This window comes from Colias eurytheme, chromosome 4, assembly GCF_061535395.1.
Source record: "Colias eurytheme isolate Ceu_HAF_F1 chromosome 4, ilColEury1 Martin Lab GWU primary, whole genome shotgun sequence".
In the NCBI taxonomy this organism is placed as follows: Eukaryota; Metazoa; Arthropoda; class Insecta; order Lepidoptera; family Pieridae; genus Colias; species Colias eurytheme.
The window spans coordinates 1,949,252-1,965,602 of NC_142983.1; the positions used below are offsets into that span (position 1 = coordinate 1,949,252).

At 35.2% G+C, this 16,351-nt stretch overlaps 1 protein-coding gene and 1 pseudogene across 1 annotated transcript in view; both read right to left on the bottom strand.

The window, feature by feature from the left end:
- Positions 1-16,351, bottom strand: part of LOC149908754 (kinesin-like protein CG14535) — a 303,719-nt gene that overhangs the window by 125,846 nt on the left and 161,522 nt on the right. The window lies entirely within an intron of this gene.
- LOC149908756 (uncharacterized) lies at positions 11,598-14,518 on the bottom strand (annotated as a pseudogene).

Below are 16,351 nucleotides of genomic sequence, written 5' to 3' on the forward strand. Positions count from 1 at the left end.
CCGCTACCTCCTCCAACTTGAACGTTATTATGGTGCCCTCTGCTTCCTGTATGTCAGTTCCCGGAGACGTCGCAGGTTGCTTGGCATCGCTCTGGATTCTAGCGACCTGTTTATGCCGCAGTCGGTAATGAGAATCCGTTTCAATGGTGATTTTTGTAATCTGTGCGTTTTTGTGTTCTCTGACATGTTGTTAGGTTATTCTGTAGTTAGCTCGTCGTGGTATCTTTGAAGAGTTGTTATAGTCGAATATATCTGGGCAATTATTAAAAGAAGTACCTAATGAATCCTGTATGGTGATAATAATTCTGTAAGTAACCTACTAGGTACTTACAGAATTATTATTCAGATATAACTTTTTTATATAGTACCTACCTATATTTCAAGTGATTTGTTATGCGATTAATGTTTCTGAATGAATTGAACATTCAACAAACGCAGACGCTATATGAAGACTTTCAATTAATATTATGTTATCAAAATATTAGTCTCAAGGAAAACCTTTCCAAATTATTCCCGCCAATCACGAGAATGTCAACAAAATTAATAGAGCTTGCTACGGAAAGGGTTTCATTGAAAAATGGCATCAGCACCCCAGTTGTATAGAAGCAAGTTTGCGCGTAAATCATCACCCTTACAAGAAACACTCGAGCCATTTACGAAATGGCCGGCCGCCTATTAAATGCCGATTTTTCACATTCAGACCCTTGTGTGATGTGATTTCGCTTTGATTTCAGCTTACGTTGACTTGCGAGTATAACTAGGAGAAGCAAGAAGCAATTTATTTATCAAGTGGGTTCTCTAGAGTATAACTAACAAAATTGAGCAAATGACTAATACAATGTAGGCAATGATAGTATAGTTTCAGCAGGTAGAAGACAGAAGTCTTTGTAAAGTCAGTTCTGGGTAGGTTTGTTTATGAAGAGACAATATTCCAAAAGGTAAAGAAGAAAGAGGTTATTGCCATGTCTAGTCATTGTTTCATTAATTTGTGCTTTATCATGTGTTCTTTATAATACAATCACACTATCGGGATGTTCTTGGTATTTTCTCAGTTTTCCTTCTGTTTAACACTTTGGACATTTGTTTTAATCTTAAAAATGTGTTTCTTTTTTTGTAATTAAGCATAGTAAAATGGCATAATTTAGCTGAACAATAAAATATAAGTATGATAGATGTCACTAACAGGAGGCGGCCACCACAGGCCGAAATCATCGACTATAGTATGTAACATAACAACTTTACATATTAAAATGATAACCTCACATATCCATTTAAGTCTCCAGCCACACATAATCCTAGCAAATCATTACTAATGGTGTTCATTTATCCGTGTGTAACAGGCCTAATAAACACTTCAATTTCGACCCTACCCGTAAGTTGACACTCTTAATTATTAACGAGGATTGATGCCCCCCCAATGTACCAAGTTTTGAGGTCACCCTTTGAGCTGATCCTGATGCATTATTTAGTAGTCTGTTTGTAGGTTTTTGTAGAACCTCCGATTGTTCGTGGTGGACTAATTGAAGCTTAATTTGAATGTGAAGGAACAAAACAGATATAGGATAAGTAAGTGCTTATGCTTAATGCAGTAGTGTAGATAATCGACTAACGAAAGTACTTTTGTAGCCTGTGAAAAATGTTAATATCATTCATGTTGAACTGAAAGCGCTCAAGGATCTTAACATACCCCAGTTTCATAAAGTTAATGTAATTTTGAAATACTGTTACCTACTAATCGAAGTTATAGGATAGTAGGATAGTTCTAATTTGTTAGAGAATTTTGTAGGATTCTTTGTCCTCGTCAGAAAATTTTACTTAATTCTATCTACACATAATATGAATATTTAGATGAAAAATAGCTGTTACGCTTTAAAATATAAACATCCCATCAGTTTTATAAACAGATGCAGAATATTTCATCTGAACAAAAAGTATTGTATCCACAATAACAAAAAAGCGCGTCTAAAATATTTCTACCAACGAAATTGCCAAAGCTATCCAACAGAAATATTTACATAAAGGAACTAAGAAAACTCAGTAGCTACTCCCTTAAAAGCACAACTATAACTAAGCACATAGATATAAATCGCTCTCAGTGATTAAGGCAAACAAAGTCGCCCTCACGAGATATCTTTTTTTGGTAAAATACTTTGTAAAAGACGAATTCCGGGAACGATAAGAGAGCACGTCGCACGTCAAGCATTGATGAGTGGTACAAGGAAAAACATTTTTTTAGTGTACAATTTTATAAATGTAAAAATAATACACTAATTAAAAAATGTATTGCAACGTTTAAAAGGGTGCCGAATTGTGATGATATCCCGATTTTTATAAACAGATTTACTGTTTTAAATCTGTTTGTATATCATCACAAAATGGTATTTGGGATAAGGTGATTACATTGTACAAAACGCCTTGATTGTAATTCTCAACTTAATAATTATGAATTATTACCTCATAATGTTGATAATATTGTAATCATATTGTATCAGTTTATGTCAACACTAGAGCTGTGCTCCGGTCCCGTTGGTCTTAGCGTGATGATAATAACACTGAAAGAATATTTCAAATCAGACCAGCAGTTCCTGAGATTAGCACGTTCAAACAAACAAACAAACTCTTCAGATTTATATTGTTTATAATAATATATAATACTAAAGTATATACTTGTCTATCTAAACGTGCTGTTTTATAATATGTGTGGAAATGTGTGCACGGCACTGTAAATATAATCTTCTAAAGATTATTTAAACCACAGTGCAAGGAATAGCTTGGTAATTCATGACGAGTTGCAATAGCAAAATGCAGATTTCAAAGGGAATACAGTGAATGTGAGATGAACGTACCTGAGATGCGGTAGAACTTCTGAGGTAATTGGGAGTTTGTAAACTAAAGTTTAAGTTCGAAGATACCTCACTGGTTGTATGTATAAGCGATGTAATGTATACTTTAAATAAATAGACACCATAGCATATCTGTAAGACTGTTTCTTTTAATATAACTCCTTTTTCCACACATACTTTATTTAATTTACAACTATGATGATTGAATCTGGCAGACACAGATAAATAAGTATTAAAGCGACTCATTATAAAAAGCGCTAGTAATTTATAAGTTGAGACATAAAAATATTAAAGTTTCGTAGTAAATACCTGTTTAGTAATCTGTAGTTTAGGCTCTTATAAGACAACAAATATTATGTCAATTATAACTTTTGCTTTGAAGCGATTTTATTGTGATTTTCGTTTATAATCGCGTCAGCTTGTGTTTTATACCATATTTGAGCCCTGGCGTCACCTGGTGGCGGGTGCAGAATAATTTATTACATTTCTTAAAAGCCATTACCGGGTGACACCATCAATGGGTCGTCTCTCGCCCTCCTACAATTAGCATGAATTTAACGAGATTCGGTGAAACCTAATGCTAAATTAGACTTGTATTTACGTGAATATTGGATTCAATGCCGCATTTGGAAGTAAAATATACGGTATTATATACAGCATACGGTTCATTATACGATATTAATGGAACTGCTTTGATGTTTACACGTATAATGTCATTATGGCTGTTAAGTTTGTGGTTTATTGTGCACTTGATCATCGAGTCGTTTATTTTTCGCGAGTATTTTCCTTTTTGGATAGCTTCGTACCTATGCTATACTTAAATATGGAAGTTATAAGGACAAAGTTTTATATCTACGATTAATTTATATACATCAATTTATTATAATATAATATGCATATTCTATTAAAATACTATTATTAATCTCATAGACTGATAGACATAAACGAAATAGATCCATTTAGAATACAGCTATTTAATGCTCATTTTATCATTATTTTCTAAACTTTGCATTAAATGATAACACAATATAACATATAGAATTCCTTGCTAAAATAAAATCAATCACATAAAACCGATCACAATGCTTGTTACTTATTAACATTCGTCAACACATACATATTTGGTATTTCAGCTCTTTCTGCCTTGTAACTTTGTCTCCAATAAAGATTAGAGTCCACTCGTCAGCTGGATGTATCTGTGCTGTGTAAATCAAACAGATAGCTCTACGGATTGATGGCAAGATAAACTCCGGATTGACATGTCACCGATTCTGTTTTACGATTCCAGTTTTGGAAGCTTGAATTGCACATCATTTTGTACAGGTTTATCAGATAGTAGAGTTGGTGACAATGACGTGGTCTTAGGTTATATTGCAAATAATAAACGTTGTGACATCATGACATGGTAGTAATACAAAATTACATATTATAAGATCGTTTATAATAATGGTAAGAAAGGGTTTCTATGATCTTTCGGTTGTACTTTAACAGCCTAAGTCTTAGTTTATGGAATCTACTTTATTGTATTATATTGTTTTATTGTAAACACTTTACCCGATTTGCATAAAATGTTATATAGGTAAGAAGTTACACTACACTAACGTTTAGCTACTACATATTATGTATTCTGTGACTACACTAAAATTTTGTCAATAAAACGTTTATAACAACGATAGAGCATTTTGTAAAATATTTAATAATAATAATACGTAGCCTATGTATATTCACCATCATCTCTATAGAATGAAAAAGGAAATGCTTTCTATTCTGGTACAAAGTTATATTTATCGTAAAAACTTGCTTTTAACGTAAAAAGATAATCTTTTCCTTGTTTAGTACTCGTAAATCTGAGTAATGGATACTGTGATGTACATTATTTGCTTTAAGATCGCTATTTTAGTGGACCACCTTGGCGCCAAAGCGATACAATGTCATGATTTTAAGGTTTTATAAATACAGATAAAAAATCATTGAGATTGAAGCTTTTTGGGTGGAGAATTAAAGTTATTCTTTGTAAGTGTTTTGTTTATGTAACTTGTAATACCTACAAGTTACTAGTTATATAATATTAGGTAAGTACTATAAAAATCTTATTTGATGTACCTCATATATTGTTTTTTTTTTAATTGCCGGCTCTATCTTGCTATTTTAAAAATTAATTATCAAAAGCATCGTTAACATTAATTCGCATCTTGGGATAGCTAATATTATAATTTTTTTTTCAATAAAATGTACTAGAGAATATGATATTTGAAACGCCGCGTAGTAAGAATAAAAAATAAAATTAAAATACTGAAAACAATAGTATTCAATGCCTTTCTACATGACGATGTGAACAATAGCGTTTACTGAATTATAACACAATGGTCAAAGGAAGCGCCTGCAGTGTTTCGGGGCATGTGTGTACAAATAGTCCAGGAGCTGGTTGGAAGAGTTACAAATAAGCATATTTTCGTGTAAACGTGCACATAGATAACACGACGCTTGTGTCGGCTTCGCTCGTGCTTTCCTGGGTTTAAAAATATAATATCGACAAAAATGTATCTTATTATCATCGTAAGAAACAAGCAAATTCAAATCATTTTTCCTTAAAGTATTAAATAGATATATTTATGGCTAAATAAAACATAGAAAAGAATAAAACGCTGCAGCAATCAAGAAGAGCGCTAGTATATTAGTATTTACAACCACTTCCAATGTGAAGGTTTTGAAAATTTTCTTATAAAATTTATCGAAAAAGTTTTTATATCCAAATTTGATTAAAAAACAATGATGATTTTTTTTAAATACTCTGAGAATGGTCACCAACAACAAAACATGTCTGTAGTCATGTTTCCTTATTTTAAGCAAAAAGCCATATTATATATTTCTCAGTCTAAACAATAACTAGTTCTTGCACTATAACGGAAAGCAAAATTTTCGCTGCACACAAACAATTCTGAAACATAGCGACGTAATAAAGGTTAGTAAATTAATTACACAACTTTTGCTCTGTCGTGTTCCGTTTAATTGTTTTCCTTTTTCCTAATGAGTCTGTGGTCGACAATAGATGTCATTGTCGTTGACTTTGAAATTCCTATTTTGAAATCCCGCTTTTTAATTGGTCATTGTAAGCGGAGATTAATACATCCTGTATGTTGTGGGTATGTGTGCTACTTCCAGTTTTTACTTTCTCTTCTCTATTGTTTAAGTTAAAAAAATATATACGAAGTATGCCTCAGTCAAATGCGAAATATATCTCAATATCAATAGCAGTAAGAGATGATAAAATATGTAGTAATATTGTATTGCAATATATATTTTTAAACTTGAATGCAACCCATAAATACGTAAATATTTCTTTAAAAAGTAATCATCTCTAGAAATGACTTATTCATTCTACATTCTAGGTAAAGAAAAAGTATGATTGCTTTTATTGTATTTCGTATAACGTCTTGTAGGAATAGCAAAAGTTGCTTTAGAAAGCGACTGAAGCTACAAAAGAATTTACAATTCTAGTGAAATACAAATGATTCCTGTAATTTATTTTTATAAAATCGGTCAGATGATTCTAGCTTTTTAAATCTGGGGTGTTTTACATTTTATTATTAATCAATCGTGTGTATTGAAATATCGATTAGACACAACAATGCATGTTTAAATATGTAAAAGAACGTGATTCTAATAAATGATGTTGCATGTTCTAATTATCTTTATTTCTATTAGACCATACTTTAACTTCTTATCTTAGCTAAATTCAAACGCATCCAACACCAAAATCAATAGAAATTCTTGTAGTACTTTCTTAATTTGGTAACACATGAACAGCTAAAACTATTATTAGTACTAAATATATCAAATTAACTGCAAATATAAAGTGCACTAATTCAATAAACTCATGCAGTAGTGGTCGAACCATTTGGCACAACATATTACAATTTACAGTGTGTCTATTTGTAAGCGACTCACTCAGGCTGACCGTCACTCGCTCGTTAGTGAGTTGAAAACAAATTTGATTACCTAACGATGTCGACCAGACGTGTTTAAACTGCACGTGCAAGCGATTTTAGTCTTTATCTACTTATGTGTTTTTTCAAGCGCCTCTCGTACTATCTTCTCGGTGATAAGTGTCGTTTTGGCGTGATTTCATAGTTGAATGGAATAGAATTCTAGTATTTCATTATTGATTTCAGATTGCTCATTCATAGTGTGTTTATTTTAGAGTCCAAGTTTTTTATTGAGTTTAGTTAATAGGTAACAGTATGTAGTAGTATATATGTTTTTAATATTTTTATACAGGTTTTTATGAAAGAGTATAAAAATTTATCAGTGACACGTAAAAAAGTATTCACTATCACTATCACAAGTGTTCAAGCATGACATAATGATGCCTTAACATCCCGCGGACACCTGACGCTGCAATCAAAGCCCATTGTTCTGGACAATGTTTCAGTCAAAGCTTTATTTGCCCTGTGTCGGTGAGCGTCAGCGCTTGTTTCATAATTATTTGCTGACCGTACGCGGGAAACGGGCGTTCGAAATTTGAAATTTTGTTCTCATTCACATTTGTTACTGGCCAGTAATCATTTACATGTTGGATACATATTGACATTGGAAAAAAAAGTTTGACTATAATCATTGAGGTACTATGTACTACGTACTAGAGAGGGCATCGCTACTACACTATTTCTAACACGAGTTAGAGTCAATCGTCTCAAACCATATTTTTTTGTTACATTGTTTGGTTTTAATTGATAATTTTATACATATTTTTTTAATAAGATAAACAATATCTATTTGTTACATTGATTGGTTTTAATTTATAAGTAATAAGAGGCAGAATATCTACAAAGTGTATGACTCACTAGCCGGCCCGCGCCGCCGCGCTTATTACACAGATTTTGTTCGTGGTGTCCTCTCTATAATAATACCTCAATGACTATAATATGTTTATTTTTTTATGCTACAATTTATTATTTAATTGATAAAATAAGTATGTAGACAAGTTATTTATTATTTACCCAGACTGGTTTACGTAAATTTAAAAACAAAATTTACCATCAAACACTTTTGCGCTCAACATTGTGACGTATGACGTTTCTCACGTTTCCCGTCAATTTTAGCACAAGTTTAAAAAAGAACAGCCTACGGTATCAACCAAATGAAGGGCTGGTAAAGGGTGAGTGCCTACAGGAAAATTCAATAAATTTTAAAGTGCTTATGCCCTCATGCCTCGAGCGATACGTTCGTAGGCTGCCAAAATTTTCATGGTAGTGTTTGTATTGTTATTGTCATATAATGTTGTCTTTCATATATTATCTATGAAAAAAATACGACATGATTTTTGTATACCTAATATTTTATATCATAATATCTTGTTTTATTTGAATAACATCACATCAATTATTATCTATTATTAGCTATAAGGAAAACAGAATAAAAGTTGTGACTATAAACAAAGGCGAGGTAAAATAAATATTTTATTAAACGAATCTTAAAATTATGTTTAAGATACCTTTCTGAGTTTTAATATCGAACGAAGCTCTATTTTCTGCCGTATAGAAAATGCAACCATAAAGTAGACAGCGTCACGGAAAAAACAGTTATAAAAAAATATAAGGCTCTCTTATAACAATGTGTCACATAATAAGTGAAATAATGAACAGCTTCTAATGAACGATACGAAATAAGCTTACGTCGGAAATGAAACAAAGTATGGATAATGATGCGGTAGCAAGGGGTCTTTTTGTCCCGTACATTGGAACATATTTCATAGTTAAAGGGTTAGAGATGTTGATTTATTCGTATGGTATGCAGACTCGTTTTTAGTTGGCTTTTTGTTTTAACTCGTGTGATAATAATGTAAGTTGCAATTGGTGTCAAATTTGGGTTAAATAGGAAGATAATATGGCAACATGGAAAATTTGTAGTCTGTGCCAGTAATTTGAGATTGTGTAGTTTTTGTTACAGATTTACATTTTTTGTATGTTTAAATCTACCTAAATATACATCATTATATGAATGCAGATTAGTTTGAATAATAGCAGATTATGTTTAGGAAATGAAATTAAAATACCTAAACTTTGAATATCATTATGTTTTTTCGTCTTCGTCAAAGACATTTCAATTCTAATCTTAATCCAAAATTATATTTTTCATCAAAATTTACTACGTTTGATTACCGAGTTTTACTGTAACAAATTTGATATTTCCAAGCGAACTTTAAAATCAAATTAGATTAGGGCGCGGTTAACAGCCGTCTGTTTTAAATTAAAACGCAATAATTTTGGGGAGACGCCATTTTTTAATACATTGATTTATTATCTGTAATACAATGTAGACTTTCTCTGTTTGCTCTTTCAAATATTTATTAAGTCGTTAAAAAGTTTTAAAGCTGAGATTATATTTAACGGCTGTGTTAAAATATGTTTATGTGTGTCCTATCGTTGATACGAGTGTTTGATTTTTAGCGTCCTCTTAATAATGTGATAAGGAAATGTGAAAGAGATTTTACCGCCTTTAAAGTAGTGGTTAATTATACGCGTAGGTGTTATGTGGATGGTAAACTAATGAAATTTTATGTTTCTATATAATATCTATATATTGCATTATTGAGTACCTACCTACGTGTTCAAATTGATATTATAGTTTTAATTACCTATATGTGTTGTAACTTTTTTGATTTTAAAATGTGTTCCAAAACAAAATTAATATTAATGGGTTGGTCAGAAAATATTTCTGTTGAAGTCACAAAGGCGATAATATCTTTTATTCTTAGAAAAAATAATATAAGTAAGTACGTTGCGTAATAAGTCGATTATTAGTTATTACCTACAGATTTATGTTAATATTTTTAATACCTATTTTAAACAGACAAACTCACAGACTAATAAAGTATACACATATGCAATAACTTCGTATTAGGAAACGGTTTACGCCAGTTGCTTCTCATTATCCAAATATATTGTTTTAGCTGTAAAAAGAGCGTAAAATTAATGATTGACTTTAATGTTAGGCCAATGGCCGGGCTATTCCGCTACTGTATCGGAAATTGCGTTTTGTAATTATAGATTTTTAGTAGCTTAATGAGTTTGTTACTATTTTGTATTGAGTATTAGTGGTTTATATTTATAACTAGCGGTCCGCCCCGGCTTCGCCCGTGGTATATGTTTACGTTTTCTCTCCATCCTCTCCATCCTCGTACTTCAAGGAATATAATAAAAAAAGAATTATCGAAATTTGGTTCAGCCGTTCTCGAGTTATGCGCTTACCAACACATTTTGCAATTCATTTTTATATATAAGATGTACATAATAAAGAAAGATCTATTTGCCATGGTACATTGGTTACACTTACTTAAATGATGATGTACGTTCAATTATATTTGTGAATCTACGAGGGAAATTAATAGAAAAATAAAAAACAAAACACATTCTAGTAAAAATTTTAATTTCGTCATGAATGTAAATCGCATTGCTCCGCTCCTGTTGGTTTTAACGTATATAGCCTTCCTCGATAAATGGGCACTGAAAGAATTATCTAAATCTGACCAGTTCCTGAGATTATCGCGTTCAAACAAACAAACAAACAAACACTTCAGCTTTGTAATATAAGTATTGATTTTAATAATTTTTAAATGTCAGCTTTTATATGTTTACATAAGAATTAACAATTAATTACATTCAATATGAATAAAAAAAATTATATAGAAATTAAAAATACACGGCATCTGCTTAAAATAAAACAAAGGATGAAAGGCAGATGAATTAAGATTTTAATTAAAGCGTCCCCAAATTCTGATAGCTCCTTAAATTCCTTCAAGACACCAGTTGTATGATTTATTTCGATATATTCTATATTATTTATTTCGCTGATTAACTTCTTCGGCTTTTGGTCGCGCCAATATAAAAATATACGTAAATATATTCTCGATATGAAAGTGGACTGTATTTAGATCTACGTGGTGTTAGCAAAGAGGGATAGACAGGATACACACGGCACGTACCTCGTCGGAGGGAGTAGCGTCCAGAACACACGCGCCGCCACGCGGTCAGGGTCCTCCAGCTCGCGGCGGGCAAGAACGGCGTCCAGTCCCACACTCCACACAAACACACACGCGGCGGTGAGCGCGACCAAGGGCCGGGGCACGGGATACCCCGGTGATGTTACAAGGGCACAATGCCTGATGATCTAGAGAGCCTCGTGGAAGCTCTCCGGCGGTGGCCGAGTCCCGAACCTCGCGAAGGCACGGAGCGAACCCGACTGACTTCAGCGACACGAACGTCGCGTTCACGTCTTATTGGACGTGTCACGTGGTTAGTGACCACGCGATGATTGGTTGTGCTCGTATGTAGGGAAGGATGAAGGAACACACCACAAACAATAAACGTTTAATTTCTACATTTACTATTTTAATTATATTGGCGTTACCATATCCACCCGCCCTAAATGGGTCACCATTTAAAACCAATCATAAGATACAGCGAAAAACTATGACTCTAGGATCGCATAATGCGCGCGGGTTGATAAAAGTCCTAAGAGCCACGGCGGTAATATAAATAACAAGTTCTATGGCTCTAGGAGCGCAAAATGCGAGCGGGATAATAAAAAATCCTAAAAGTCACGGCGGAAATATAACTAACAAATTCTATGACTCTAGGATCGCGTAATGCGAGCGGGGTATATAAATTCCTAAAGTCACGGCGGTATTACAACTAACAAATTCTATGACTCTAGGATCGCGTAAAGCGAGCGGGGTATAAAAAATTCCTAAAGTCACGGCGGTATTACAACCAACAAATCATAAACGAAAGCGGTGCAAAACCTAAAATTAAACTCAACTAACTGCGGCAATATACTAATGCGATATAACCATTGTCTTGGAAGCGGACATAAACGAACGACCGGGCGAAGGTAAGTTCCCTTGGCGGTTCTAACTGTACAAACGCGCGCGACGTCGTCCTTTGAAGGATGTACTTTCTCTACGACGGCTAAAGGCCAGGTTAGGGGCGGTGCATTATCATTTATTACAACCACGACCGTTCCAGGAGTAACAGGTGTGGAAGGCGAATTCCATTTCCGCCCAACCCGCAAACCGTGCAAGCATTCCACTCTCCAACGTCTCCAAAACGACCGAACCAACCCGTCCAGCAGCGAGAACCCATCAAGCAAACCGACGTGATCAGACTCGACTTGAGGCGCGGGCAAAGCCAATAAAAGCGCGGTAATCAAAATAACACGAAACAAATGCGTTACAATATTCATAAAATATTTAATTTGACAATAGTCAATGATCATGATAATTAGGTGATCATTGCGCGGTGATATCACTGGATGCTTATGTGCATATTCCAGGGCGGAATCGCTTAGACGTCCGATGAGGATAAGTCTGTTGCGAATAAAAGGCCTCAAGCGGTTGAGAGCCTGCGAATAAAATTTATAAAAGAGTATATTATAATACTCCTCTGCAAAATATTTATTTTGCAGGGCGGGGATAATTTTATTCTCAGCGAAATTAGGTTCCTCTACGGTCATCATAACACCGCGGCGGGTTAATAATATAAGGAACCTATAAATATAAAATACACGACGCGACGAGACGCGAAGGGCGGTATCGTATAAAGCGCAATGCTTTATAGGCGGGCACACAGTGTGCGCTAATAATTTTCGTTCGGGAATGTCTGCAATAGACTCACCATCGAGACTCCTAAGAGGCCAATCAGATGGGTCCGAACGAGCCCACTGTGGTCCGTGGAACCACAGAGGGTGCGGTACGAGATCTTGTGGCGTAATGCCACGCGAAAGAATGTCAGCGGGATTTTCAATACCAGAAACATGTAGAAATTATCTGATGGGATGTTATACACGACTGTGGGAGCAACGATGCCCATCATGTCCCACAGGCGGGCGGTAATTGACAAGATGGAGTGCTTAGGGCACATCACATCGGCGGGAGCGGTAATTTTAAAATAAAAACAATCATGAACAGTAGACCAATGCAGACAAAATAATTTATGTTGCACGGTCTTATCAAACTCCACCGCGGAGGGTAAAAGTTTGTGCGAAGCGGGAAGATTATCTAACACATTTTTACTATTACTATTCCATTTAACTAGATCCCACTGAGCTCCCTTAAACAAATCGATGAGCTGCTGCGACGCGGAAACTGCTTCACATTCCGTGGGAATAGAGAAGGCGATATCATCCATATACAACGAGGAAGACGCAATGCCACTCGCGAGCGGATATTTCGCGCCGTCATCTTCTACGAGCTGTCTTACCGTGCGCAGTGCATGATAAGGACTAGACTTGATGCCGAAGCAAACTCGATTAAATTGATAAAGGAGCAGCGGATCCTGCGGGCTGAAACGATATAAAAAACATTGAAAACGACGATCAAACTCACGCACGAATATCTGCAGAAACTGTTGGCGGCAATCGGCGGTCATGGCAATCGCGTGGAGACGAAAACCTAAAATTATTGTAAACAAATTGCCTTGTAAATTCGGCCCAACATGCAGAAGGTCATTCAACGAACGCTGGCTTCCAGAAGTTGGCATGCTAGCATCTAAAACCATGCGCAGCTTAGTCGACGATTTATCCTCGCGCAGAACAGCGTGATGCGGTATAATATAAATAGGTGTAGGGTCACGCGGATCATACGGAGGCGCGGGTGAAACATAATTTTTCGTTAGATAATCTTTTATGACGTCATCATATGCCAACCTTAATTTAGGTGAAGCTTGAAGCTTTCTTTCGAGGCATATGAAACGTTTTGCGGGCAATATTAAATGAGTCACCGAGAGTGTAGAAATCATCCTTAAATGGAAGCGAAACAATATATCTACCACTCACGGGGTCGCGGGTTGTAGTTAATTTATAATATTCTTCACATTCAACATCATCGGGATGTTGAACGGGCGGTGCGGTAGGAAGCTCCTCGAGCTCCCAGAAACGCCTGACTAATGAGTCAATAGCGGCGGTCTCTTGAACGTGACAACACGTCAAGGGCGGTTTATATATGTTAGGTATGGTGGGTACTGAACCCATTATTACATAGCCTAACACCGTGCGCAATGCAGCGGGCGCCGACGAGTCACGAGATGCATGAACTACGTCGGGGAGAAGCAGATGAGGGAACAGAGAAGCACCGATTAATAAATCGATTTTATTTGGCGTACCAAAACTCTCATCTGCGAGCGGTAAATGCGAAATATGCGATAAGACAGAAGTGTCTATAACAGCGGTAGGTAGTAAATCCGTAACATGATCAACAACTAGCGGTGAAATATTAAAAGATATGTTGTTGTCAAGACGCGAATAAAATTTTATATTTACGGAATTACTATTTACAATTTTTTCTGAACCACCGAACCCCTTAATAATAGTACGTTCGGTTTTCTGCGGTTTAATACCTAAACGTTCACAACATTCATTCGTAATGAAGTGACTTTGCGAAGCGGAATCTAAAAGCGCGCGAATAACAAGCCGTTCGCCTTTACAATTATAAGCTACGACTTCAGCGGTTGATAATAAAATAGTATGTTGTTTATTCGCGGGCGCGTTGCATTGAAATGCGTTATCAGTATCAGCTGTATAGCTAGCGGTATATAGCGCAATTACGTCAGGGCGGCATTCGCCCGACGGCGGTGACGGCGCAGGCAACGGCGGTGTGCTGCGCGGCGGGGGGTGAGACGCAGGCGAGGGAATGGACGATTCGCGTTTCAAATGTAACATCGTATGATGTTTTAATTTACAAATGCGGCAATTAGAATTAGACGAACAACTAGAAACTCGATGTTTAATACTGAGACAATTTATACACGCGTTTCTATCCTTTACGTATTTAAAACGTTCCTGCGGACTCATTTTATGAAAACTCGAACATTTAAATAAATGTTGATGCGTAATATTTGTACAAAGACAACTATATGCGGAATCAGCGGTTGTTACGTAAGACTGATACGTCTTAGGCGGTGCGGAAGAAGTATTATTTAAACTGCGGTTATAATTATTCTTTCGAGGCGGTTTATTTATTCCCGAATTTGTGGAAGGATGAATGCGTTCTAATACCTTCGCACGAGTTTGAATAAATTGAACTAAGTTATCAAAAGTAGGCATTTCACTACCAAACTTAGTCTCGAAAGCGCGAACAGTATCTGAATCTAACTTCTTCAACGCGATATGAACAATCATTAAATCTGTAATATTATCTAACTTTATATTCTGTAAGGCGCGCACTGCGCTGATAAAGTTATCAGTAAATAAATCAAAGTTTGTCGCGGATGGAGAATGCAAAGGTTTAAAATCAAACATTTGATTTAAATACGCGGAAACCAACATACGTTTATCATCATATTTATTTTTTAAAGTTTGTAAAATTAAATTATAATTTTCAGCGGAGGGGGTTATACCAGCTATAACAGTTGTGGCCTTCCCCGTTAATTTACCTAGTAAATAATATAAACGCTCGGCATCTGTAAGGCCTGGATTGTTATGAACAACTGATTCAAAATTCGAAAGAAACAGCGGAAATGAGCGAATATCACCCGAAAATGGTACCAACTCGATAGGCGGCAATTTAGGCCTATTTTTATGCAAATTATTAATATCTCCGTGTGACGGACTTGGTTGCGAATATTGCGATTTAATTCTTATAACTCTGCTATATAAAGACTCGAATGCAACGAGGCTTTTATAATCAGGTTTCGCGGTAGGTGTTAATAATAATAAGCGAGTATTGTATTCGTCTAAACACTTTTCAAATCTTTCACGTAATGATTCTATCTGCGCGGACTCGTCAAGGAAACTTTCCATAAGCGAGGCGTTGTTATGAACGTTTAAAGACAAATCATACATTTGTTGCACCATTTCGAATATAACTTCGCGTTTAGCTAATAACATGGATAACTGCGAATCATTTATATCTTCCGAATCATTAACATCCGAAGCGTCACTATCAGGTAACTTAGTCATTTTCTTAGGCGGCATTTTTAATAACAAAAGTATATATTCAAACAGAGAATGTTACAATACAAGTTACAATAACAAGTAATACGACTAAATAAAGTAGGTCAGCGACGCAAGCGTAATATGAACCGAGTATGAATTTTCAATATGGTCGGATTATAACAGCGGATCGCGGAATGACCTAGATAACGTTATAAATTTCGAGTGCGGGTAGCGGGTAAATAAATATGATGAAATATGTTCGATTTATAATGATTTTAGCGTTATAACTGCGGATAAACGATATGAATATAGTTTTAATTAACTATTTTAACCGCTCATATGCTTTGCGCAACCACAGTTGCAAAAATAAAATACGCTAAATAGCTTGCAAAAAAAATAAAGGTAGCCTACTTTGCTAGTGCTCTGGAACGTGCGCCGCGCGTTCGACGCACCGCTATTAAAACTTAATTTATGACTTCCGCGAGAGGAGTACTTCAAATATATTGACTGTAATCGATTGCTATTGTAATAATACTATACAAAACTGTGTTATTTTTACAATATATGATTACCGTATA